The following is a 12,080-nucleotide window of genomic DNA, read 5'->3' as shown; positions in this document are numbered from 1 at the left end:
TGCTCATGGAGAATGCTTGCAGCTGGTTGTGCAGCTCCATTAATTTCCTCTTGTTCTCCTCATCCCATTGGTTCTTTACATCTTGCAGCTCCTTCATAGCCTGCTCTTTTTGTCTCTTTAGCTCCTTCATTTCCAATTCTAGATGTTTATTCTCGCAGGAGTTGAAAGCACACATGTTTTCCAAGGAGATGTCATGGCATACATTAAACTACCCACTATGGTTGTTGTAATAGAGTAAAAGTGTCTTAATGCCTTAGCCAAGTAGTAACTAGCTTAGGATTTTTTTGCCATTTTACAACATTGCACGTTTGAGATCTCAACCTTCCATCATCTAAGAGGGTGCATGCTCTTGGCCACCATAGCTTGGGGTGCATACCATGCTGTAGCCTCTCATCACTTGATTCTCAGCCATTCATGGTAATATCATTTCATGCCTAGCCACCTTAGCTATGGTTGCATGGTAAATAGTCTATTTCTTTATATTTCTAGTTCAATGGTTACCTGTGGGAATTAGATTTTTTGTGTATGCATAAGGGATCTTGGCCATCTTGGCCTTCTACTTATGAGATTACATATAATTGGTCCGACTAACCTTCAGGTGAGACGGTAAAGGATAGTCAATAGGCTTAGCATCCTATAGATGAAACCGCTCAAGGACCTTTTGGATGTACTCCTTCTGTAATAAGTAGAGGAGTCTCTTAGAGCTATCACATATAATATACATCCCAAGAATTTGTGAGGCTTGTCCCATGTCCTTCATCTCAAAGCTCTACTTGAGCTAACTCTTCAAGGCATCCAACTCATCATAAGCACTCCCAGCAATCAACATATCATCCACATAGAGGATCAAAATCATAGGATTGCTATCACGAGCCTTCTTCATGTATAAACACGGATCCATATCACTACAAAAATATGTGAATGCATAAAAGCATCAAACTTGTGGTACCATTCCCTAGTTGCAATTTGCACACTAGGTGTTCCCTACCAGGGTCTGCAAAGCCCTTAGGCTACTCCATGTAAATCTCATCATGCAAGTCCCCATGGAGAAAAGCTCTCTTGACATCCATCTTAGAAAGATCCAAGTCAAGTTGAGCAACCAAAGCTGATACTAAGCATAGGGTAGTCTACTTCACAACAGGAGAAAAGACTTCATCAAAATCCACACTATGTTCCTGTTTGAAGCCCTTAGCAACCAATCTATCCTTGTATCCTAGCTTGGGGCATCCAGGGGTACTTTCAACTTGTACACCCACTTGAATGGCAAAGCACGCTTGCCACTAGGCAAAGGAACCAAATTCCACGTATGATTTTTCTATAGTAAGTCATACTCTAATTGCACAGCCCTCTCATAAGAGTGACTATCACCTCTGTGTATGGCCTCATTATAAGTAAGAGGCTCACCAACATCTATTACCATAACATAATCCATAGAGGGCTCAAACCATGCAAGTTGTCGTCTATCTCTAGTAGACTACTTCAAAGTTGGCTATGGGGTGGCCTATACATCTTTGGAGCATCAAGGACCGGGGCCACTAGGGTATCAGTTATTGCTGCAGACTATCTAGTTGGATATACAGTAACAGGAGGTTTCTCCTGAAATATCACCCTGCATAACTCAATGAAATGCTTAGGCTGCTTATGTATTTTCTCCTCATGGAAAACAACATCATGGCTGTAGATAACCTTCTGAGCATGCGGATCTCGTAGGCAATAGGCCATCTCACCTGCATCTTCGTAACTAAGAAAGATGCATTTTCTAGACTTAGGATCTAGCTTATTGTGCTTGTCCTTGAATGAAAGAAAGCCTCATAACCAAAGACACACAAATGAGCATATAAGGGAGGTTTTCCAGACCATACATCCTTTGTAACCCAATAGTCAAGAGTAGTATATGGGGACCAATTTATCAAGTGTATGGCAATAGTAATTGCCTCATCCCAAAAATATTGTGGTAAGCCTACCTGGCTAAGTATATTGTGAACTTGCTCCTAAATTTTCATATTCATGCGCTTAGCCATACCATTCCGGGGTGGAGTGTACAAGGCGGTCATCTCATTTTTAATACCCCTCTCATCACAAAACTGTTCAAAGGCTTTAGAGACATACTCACCCCCATTATGTGACCTTAGGGTTTGTAGCCTATACTCAGGCTTGTTCTCAACCAAAGTAAGCCAATGCTAAAATATAGTCAAGGCTTCTGATTTTTTCTTAATAGGATATGCCTTGACCTTATGTGTATAGTCATTAATGAAAGTAATAAATACTTCATGCCACCTAATGACTTGCAAGGCATGGGACCACATACATCCAAATGAACAAGAGCCAAGGGCTCACCCATGCATGTCATACCAAACTTTTTATGCATATTGCATGTTTGCCTACCATATAAAATATGATCACAAGACTCAAAATATTTATAGTCAAGGGATATAAGATACTGCAAAAATGGATAAGTATTATTATTCCTTTCAAGGACATGTACCCAAGGCAATGATGCCACAAAGATACATATGGAACTGCATCCATTGCCTAAATATGGTCAACTGACCCAGGTACAAGCAAGGGGTAGAGAGTATTAGACTTAGTAGCATGTGCAATGACAATCTTCTCTAAGGAATCACCAAAAGAAACTACATAACCTGCATCATCCAAAGTGTCAACAGAGATAAGGCTCTTCGTGGAAGCTGTTATATGGCATACATCATGAGAGTAAACATGCAACCTGAACCAAGCAAATTGCAGTTGGACATCACCAAGACCAACTATCCACAATGGTAGGTCATTACCCAAATGGATAGACCCGCGATCATATTGCGATAGGAGTGAAACCGCTCTTTGTGAGGGGTCACATGAAAGGAAGCCCTTGAATCTATTAGCTAACACTAAGTATACCTTGGCAAAGCATTAATCAGCTATGATGTATCAAGAGAAGAAGCTACAAGTATGAAATCATCATTAGAATCAATTTGTACAACATTAATCTCTACAAACTTAAAGCATGACTTGCTAGAGACAATGCTGGATTGTCATTTTTGTCTTGAACTTTACCCTTGTCCTTTTCCTTGCACTTGTCTTCGTGCATTTTATGCATAGAGGCAAAAAATCTCATGCTTTCCCATAATAATGATAAGTCAATGAGGATTGACAGTCACAGGACTTACTGCAAGACTGTCCATGTGATTGAGAGCGAGATTGTTAAGATTCTCTCCCACAGCAAGCATTACCGCCCCTACCATTATTACCTCTAATTGTTAAAGCATGAGAGGTGTGAGAAGCATTGACATTCTTTTTGTTAATCTCTTTAGTTAAGAGTGCACCCTCTACATCCTGAAACTGAACCCCATCAGTAGTAGGCATGTTGACACACATAGCAGTATGAAATGTATCCCATGATTCAGGTAGTGTAACTAAGAGGAATAAGGGGAGTAGGAGTGTCCTTGAGTTCAATCTCCTATGAAGACAAATGACTAATAATGGAATGAAACTCATTTAAGTGTGCCAATATAGAAGTGTCCTCCTTCATGCGAAGGTCCATGAGTTGCTTTAACCAATACATCCGAGAAGTGAAACTCTGTTAGTCATAAACATTACAAATCTTTCCCCATAAGTCCCATGTGGACTACCCATTAGAGACAACATTATAGAACACCTACTTAAAGAGGGACAATATGATCATGGACTTACATAGCTCATCTAAATCATCCCAATCCTTTGCATAAATAGGTTTGGGCTTTACACCCTTATGTTTCAAAGGCATAACATGCATTTTCTGCACTAAAACTTGCTAGATTTGGGCCTTCCAATAGTAGCTGTAGTTGGTGCGATCCATCTTGTCAATATGAAAGATAGCACTATCACTCGAGCCACTAGCCATAATGAAGGCAAGCAAGTGCACAAATTGTCAAAGCAAGCTAGTAATTACTACAAAAATCCCTAAAACCACTACTATATCAAGTAGAAAAGCAAGGGGTACTGGCCAAGGAATGAACTGGCCATAAAATCAATGCAAAGAACTATCAAATTGAGGTGACTGCTTGCATGAATAGTGCAGTAAATTGCAATTATAGCATATTAAAAATAAAGTATAACAGTAAGAAATCAATGCCAAAGATGGGCAATCACTAATATAATATAAACTACAATTGCCAGGGAACAACTCCAACTAGCAATGAGTGAATATGTGACTAGCATCAAGAACTGTCAAAGAATCAGTGTGTCAGACTGAGATACATCCCATAGGCATAACCACCATGCATAGATTGGGTCTCATGGGTAAGAAAAGAGACAACAGATTAAGTAATGTAACAAAAGCTCAATACATAACCAACCAAGATACACACATCACTGACAACATCATGACAAAGATAGGTGTCGGCCCAAGAGGATTGTTAGATCAATCCAGTAATAAGCATCAACTACATACATAAAGCATGACAAGGGCATGTACATGTCACTAAGTCCCATGGTCTCACTATAAGACCCTCAAGCTCTCAACTTCATAACCAAATGCTCATTGTAATATCCAAATGTTGAGTAGCGGCTCCCATTGGAACAAAAGTCAAATGCCAAATGAGCAAACAAAGCTCAAAAGGTGGAAGGCATCCATACATCTAAGATCTAAGTAGAATATATCCAAGAGCATATAATTCAATATGTACTCTTCAAGCCTATAATAGCAATGAAAGCATAAAATGAAGCTATCAAAGCATCCAGTGTGGCTCAAAATGGAGCCTCAAGTATCACCATAGACATGTCCAATCCCATACATCAGTACCAAGAATGTACTTTAGCATTTGTCTAATCCGAGAAGTATATTAGTCTACAACGCATAAAGCTTTCAAGTAAAATACTTGTTGTCCACTATATATTTAGCAAGGAACCTTGTTTCAAACTGAGAAAAGAAAGCTCAAACGTATCCAAAAAGCATCTCAAGAAATGTATCAAGCATCCCAACATCAATGCATAGGTGTATTAGCATTAGTGAAGCTCAAACAATGAAGTAATGGTATGGCAGCATATTGTCCCTATTGTAAGACATCATATTGTCCTATTGGAATAGTGAATAGATGAGGCATTCAAGCTCAAACCAATACTTCAAACTGAGTGAAAATGCTATGGAGGGAGGCAAAAAATGTCTACTTAATGCCAAGGTCACAAGGGCCACAATAGAGTTGCCAATGTCTGGAGGAGAAGTAGGGAAGACCAGTCGACCAGTCTTAAAACTGGTGTTGCAAACCACTCTGATGTTGCTACTAGTCCTAGTGGTGCTAATGATTGTTATTGAGTACTTATTGAGGCTCAAGCAATGGTCTTGAAGCTCTGAAAGAAGCCTTAAGTGGAGGGAGCAACTAGGAAAGAAGCGGGAGCAAGATTCATACCTCGAGAAGAAGAGGGCTAAACTACCATGGAACCTTCAAGCTGAAGCATTTCTCACGCTAAAGTAAACTGAAGGGGAAGATCTCCTCAATGTTGGTGCACTGGCTCTAATGGTAGTTGAAGGGAGTGAGCCCTGAAGTGGAAGCATGGAGCAAAAGTAAAAGCTATGGTGGAAGGAGCAAGAGTAAGAGAGAGAGAAAGACACAAGATGTGGGAACTCCAACAGCCACAATAATGTGTGACCGGCATTCCCTTTATTCAAATATCACTGAAAGAATAAATAATGAAGTGATTATGATGGGCACACACCACCTGAAATGTATAGCTGTGTGGGTATGTGGGTACTATTAGTGTAACTAATTCACTAGTAGCTAGGCATAGGCACCTTTAGCCCCAACAAAAGCTTCAAAAAAAATGTTGGATCTAGAGCTGAGGACCAAGTATGATGTATATACATCTATGTTGAACCACAAAGTTGAGAACTTGAGCCAAAATATTTCAATGTGAGCTCTTCCAAAATATAGTCATTATGATGTTCATTGCATACCCTATTATATGAAATCTGCTATATCCTTTGATAGCCTAATCCAAATGAGACGTATTCTAACTGGAGAAAGAAAGATTACTTTCAACCTATGTAGGTTTTATTTATTTATGATTAGAATCTAAATCATTACTCCCATCCATCTCTGGAAAAGCATCAAAGGCTAGATATTGTTCCTTATCAACCAAGAGGAGTTCAAATGGGAACCAATTCAAGGGGTTAGTATCCCATATTCTCATAGTCTAATACCTCTAGACTCTCCAACCATTCTATTTTGGATTTAAGTCTCACTACACCTGTATCAATGAGCAAAAACTTCTATTTGTGAGGGCTTTGTGTCAATCAAGATTCGCTCCATTATTCAACCATCGGTATCATGGTTAAGTAAGTCAATATCTATGGCGTTATCTTCTTCTTCTTCCATAGATTTGTCACTTTATTCCTTGATATCAACCTGCTACTTGGGTATCAGGGAGATGAAGAGGTCTCTGTGATAATCAAACATGACCTCATTGTTGAGATGTCAAGCTCTACTCTTTTATCATGTTGTAGACTTAGTTCTTTTGTGTGAAAGAAGAAGAAAGGAGAAGAAGAAGAATTCAGTCATATAGCTGTGTGTTCTCAAGTCTCCATTGCTTTTGTGTACGTGTGCTCTTGGATGCTTCACCTCTCTCGCCTCTTATCCCTTCTCATGGTATCAAAGCCACCCCACAATTGCATGAAGCTTGATTTAAGGTTGAGGTAAAGATATTGGAGCATGAAAATAAGCAAACAAGTAATGGGTAAGAAGCTCTTCCACCTTGCTTGATTTGCCTTAGGTTATAGACATAGGAGGATCCTAAGGCTGACAAGGTTATATAATTGCATTGAAACTTAGTGAGCAAAAGGAATGGTGTATATACTATAGATAAAGCTTTTAAGACTGATCGCTATGATTGTTGGCATCTGATAGCATTTTGGCCTCTATTTAGAACCTATAAGTGGTCCCAATAATAGTTTTTGGGTATATAATAGTTTCGGTTGTGTCCATTATTTACAGGTGCACAAGTTACTGATTTTGAATCTGTAAGGTTTCAGGTGTTTGCTGTGTTGTAGACACAAAAGGCATATGCATACTGATTGTTATAGATTATGGTTATTGTTGTATAGTTAGTGAAAAAGGCTGTGTCTTTAGTTGTGGTTCACCTAGTATCAACTTGCTTGCACATTACAATTTTTTGCAAGGTTTTTTATTTTATCAAAATGTCCAATAACTTTGGATAGATTGTTAGTGAGAAGCTTGATAAGACCAATTATCTTGCATGGAATTTTAGGATGAAGATTTTCTTGAAGGGTAAAGGTGTTTGGAATCACATTGAAGGAAACGTGGCAATAGCACCTGAAGTTCATGCATGAAATGTTACATCAAAACAACAGGTAAAGGCTAAGAAAGATTGGGAGTAGACACAGAGTAAAGTCATGTATTGGCTATTTGTTAGTGTCATAGGTAGCATGATAGGCTATTTGCAAGAATCTGAAACCCTCACTACTGCATGGAAGAATTTGGCAAGATTATTTCAAGTAAATACAAATGCCAAAAAGGTGTAGCTCTAAACCAAGTGAAAAGAGGAAACCTATCCATTAGTGATTATGCCTTGAAGATCAAGTTGTCCCAAATTTACTGCAGACAAAGAATTATCTTACACAAAGAAATGTTACTCTTTTTATATATCCCCAACAGCTACTTTAACATAAGAACTACATCATTTAGATCTCTTGAAGAGTTTTTTGCAACCCACATTCTCCAACTATGATCTATGTTAATTGGGCATCACCATTCTTATACAAGCTATGAACCATTACATTAATTTTTTGAACCATGATCAACCAAATCAATGCATGGAGTCTCATGCTTCCCAAACCTAACCATAGTTTTTTTGTAGCATGTTCCCAATGGTTTTATGTATAATGGATTCTAGGGAGAAATCCCAAAGACTCATCATTAATATGATACACTTTCTTAGCTCCCATATGAGTGTTGTTATAAATCATTGAATTTTCAATCACTATATCATCACTTTTATCCTCAACTTGCTTATCAGTCCTCTCTAAAGTAGTACATATATTTTGCTCATAATGAGCCTGTATGTCTTGCAAACCAAGCTCCTCTTCTACCTATAGTATCAAAGTACTAATCAGATCACTAACAAACTATCTCTTCTTCTTTATTATATCAATGATTTTATTGTGAAATTAATGCTTAGCAATACCAAGAATCTACCTAAGTGTGAATTCTGCCATGTTGTTAAGAATATGCTTTTCAAGAACTTTCTTGAGATGTGTTGCAATCTCTATATCATTAACATCTAGGTTCTCTTGTAAAGCAGGATCTATAGCCTATAAAAACATCTCAATTTTCTAAGACTCAAGAGCCTACTACTCTACAATATTCAATAGCTCAAATTTTCTTTCAAACTCTCGTAACAATTTAGTACTATGAGCCCTTTATTTAGTTTCATGATCCAGTCTTGAAATGTTCTATGTGTAACCAGATTGGTATCTTCTGTGTCAAATTCCTCTCTTAGTGCCTTTTTAAACACAGGCCAATCAACATCCTATAGATATACTTCCATAATCCATGCCTTTAATTCTTGCACAATGATTCACACAATATTAGCTCCATGTAGTTTGAGCCACTCCATAGAATTCCATCTTTAGTGCATACAAATGTAAAATATGCGTATACACTTTGGCCATTAAACAATTTCATATGTTGCTCTACAACTTGCAAATCCTTAACCATTGTGGGCCTTATTTTGCAAAAGCATACATCCTTTCTTGATATTGTTGTTACTATTGTTGTGCATGCAAAATCATATTTATATTCAGTATCAAGTATTGAATAACATCACTTGAATCCAATCTTGATGTATCTCCCATATTGCATCACTTGTCAATGGCTTTCATGTTGGTTTACCAAATGTCAAAGAGTAAAATGTTGAAAGTTGGAACCACAAGGATTTCAAAAATAAGAGTGCAAAAAGAGAAGAAGATGAGACAAAGGAGAAACAAATCACACTCCAAATGAATCTAAAGCCAAGCCTTTGTATTACTGTTAAGAAAAAGAGTGCCCAATCAATCCAACTCTTATTGAGATAATTGATTAGCTCATAATCAATAGCCCAATATATACCCTAAACTTGAATAAGAAAATATTGAAATCATGTTGTATGTAGGCGTATGCAATAGGAAAAACCATCACATCTCAAAACAAGGGCACAAATTTTGATGGGGAAATATCAATCCTATCACCAAGAAGCAATATCAATTGGCAAACATGGATAAAGATACACAATAACAAAAATTGTTCTTAAGCCACTCCAAATATCTCCAAACTATGTCCTTGACAAGTACAAAGCATTCTCTTAACCACCCAAAAGTAATACCAATCGGTAGTACAAATGGTTGGAGTTTGAGAAATCTTGTATGGGCCTAATTTTTAGACTTCAACCCTATTTTTCACGTGTATTACAATAGCAAAATAACTCATTTATGTAGCCTCAAAATCTTTCCAATGAGGGTTCTTTCAATTCTTCAAGCTTCTACTAGTTGTAACCAAGAATATGCATCAAGATTTGATCTAAAAAGTAAAGATATATGTTGAAACTTCAAGACAATACTATTAAGCTATTTTGCTATGTTCTAAATAGTTTGTGGAAGTCCAAAATCTCATCTTTACTACCCCTATCAAAGCCCCTGAGTGTCAAGGAGTCTTTAATCGTGTTTTTACCTTCCAAAAGCATTAATATTGCTCTCTTGCTTCTTCCATCATAGTTCTTGCTTTCGCTCATGAGCTTCCACTCTCTTAAGGCTTCCTCCCTTCAATATATCAAAGCTCAGATTGAGAAGATTCATACACCATTGCTTTAGCCTAGATTCAAATACTTACAACACTTCATTCAGGACAATCATTGCTTCAACACTTTAAGGTGAACATTGATCTTTCACTTACTCTTGGCCTACTTGGGCTTCTTCCAGGGAATCTTGAGGCTTGCTTGAGCACTCTATACTGGTTCTTTGCTATCATATCCGGCTCCAAACCCAACAACATGACCTATATCAACTTGCACCTATTTTCAACAAGTCTTCTCTGACCTGCAACAACCATCTACAACTCCTAGACATCATCCACACTTGAATAATACCTTGGCATTGTACTTGGCTCTCACATTGACACTCTCCTAAGGTGATATATCTATGTCATTGGCTATTATTTACAATAGGCATGTTGTTTACTAGTCTGGATAGCAAATAGTGAGCTCCATTATGCTTGTTTGATGCCTCGTGGATGCCTATTTGATGTCAAATCATTGGTAGATGCTTGAGAAATGTCCTGAGATGTTTTGTGGCTTACATTGAGCTCATTTGGCTCAATTTTCAAAGATTTTTTTCATTGCTATTATAACAAGGCAGCAAGCTTTTATCAAGGAAAAATAAATGCCTATTACTCTTGGATGTCATTTGAGTGCTTCATATCAATGTATTGATGCTTAGCATTGGTCCATGCACTTGAATATGCTATTAAAAGCTTTTGAGGTTCAAATTTGAGCTTGGTGTCATTTATCTTGGCTGTGGTTACATGCCTTGGTCATTTGAGTGGATTATGTAGTTACATGCTTGAAGAATCTATTGGGTTTTATGCTCCTAGCTTATGCTTCCTATATCTTGGATACTCAAATGTCATGTACTTGATGTTTTTAGCTTGCATTTCTCATTTGGCATTTAATTTTATTTCAATGGTAGTTACTTGTCCTACTTGGCTACTTTGTATTTGAGTAAAGCTTTGGGTTTATGCAATTGAGCTTACTTCAATGAGACCATGGAACTCAATTGAAGCTCTCTAGATGCTAGTTGGATACAGCTCTTGCCTAGTGGGTTGATTTGATTAATGCTTTGAGCTAGCACCTATCTCTATCAGGTTGTTGTCAATGATGCATTCATCCCGCTTGGCTATGTATTGAGCTTCTCTACACTTGCTCAGTCAATTGGGTATCTAAATATTCTCTTACGCTATCTCTCTGAGACCTACTATATACATGATAGTTATGCCTATTGGATGTCTCTCTCTCTCTCTCTCTGACACATTGAGTTTGACAGTTCTCGATATTGGTCGCATACTCAATGACTACTAGTGGTTTGGACATGTCCCACTTCTTGTAGGAAATTCCTAGCAATTTTTCATATTGGATTTTATCAATTGCTTGCTCACACTTGGATTTGGGCTTTATTGTTATCATTATTTTCGACTTGGTGTAATTGCATGTTTATGCATCCTTTATCAGGGTAGATGCTTTGACTTTATTGTCATCTACTAGCAGCTAATGGTCAAACCTACTCTTTGTTGTTTCTCCTTTGTTACATTGTATCGGCTTTGATTTTGAACTGATTTGGTGTCATCTACAACAGGCTGTTTGTCTTGGATTGATCTGTGCTTTCATTTCTTGCATTATGGCCAGTGGGTCAAGTGATAGTGCTATCTTTAACTTTGAGAATTTGGATGGCACAAATTGCAACTATTGGAAGGTATAAATCTTGCATATTCTAGTGCAGAAATTGTAGACTAATCCATTGAGACATTAGGGTGTAAATCTTGAATACTTTGATGTAGAGGATTAAGTTGAATTAGATGAGTTGTACATATCTACAATCATTTTTTCACTCTCTAAGGAGGTCTACTATAATGTTGTCTCTTAAAAGTAGACTACCTGGTAATTATGAGATAAGATTCGTAATGTCTATAATAAGCAGAGACCTGCCTCTCATATGTATTGGCTAAAGCAACTCATGGACCTTTGTATGGAGGGGACTTCCATGCCAGCTCACTTAAATGAGTTTCATTCTATTTTCAACCACTTGTATTCATCATAAGGGGTTGAATTCAAGGGAAATCTTTCTCCCTTATTCTTGTTGGTTATATTTTTTTAGTCATGGAGCACATTCTATATTGTTATATGTGTAAATATGCATGTTGATGGGCTAAAATTACAAAATGTTGAGGGTGCTCTCTCAAATGAAGGGGTTAATAGAAAGAATATAGATGCTTCTTACACCTCTCATGCCGTGATAGTCATGCTATGACAATCAAAGGTAATAATGGTAAAAGTAGTAATGATCGCCA

This window comes from Lygodium microphyllum, chromosome 11 (genome assembly GCF_053477565.2).
Source record: "Lygodium microphyllum isolate KBCC chromosome 11, Lygodium_microphyllum_v1.1.10, whole genome shotgun sequence".
Taxonomy (NCBI): Eukaryota; Viridiplantae; Streptophyta; class Polypodiopsida; order Schizaeales; family Lygodiaceae; genus Lygodium; species Lygodium microphyllum.
Note: the sequence above shows the minus strand (reverse complement) of the source record.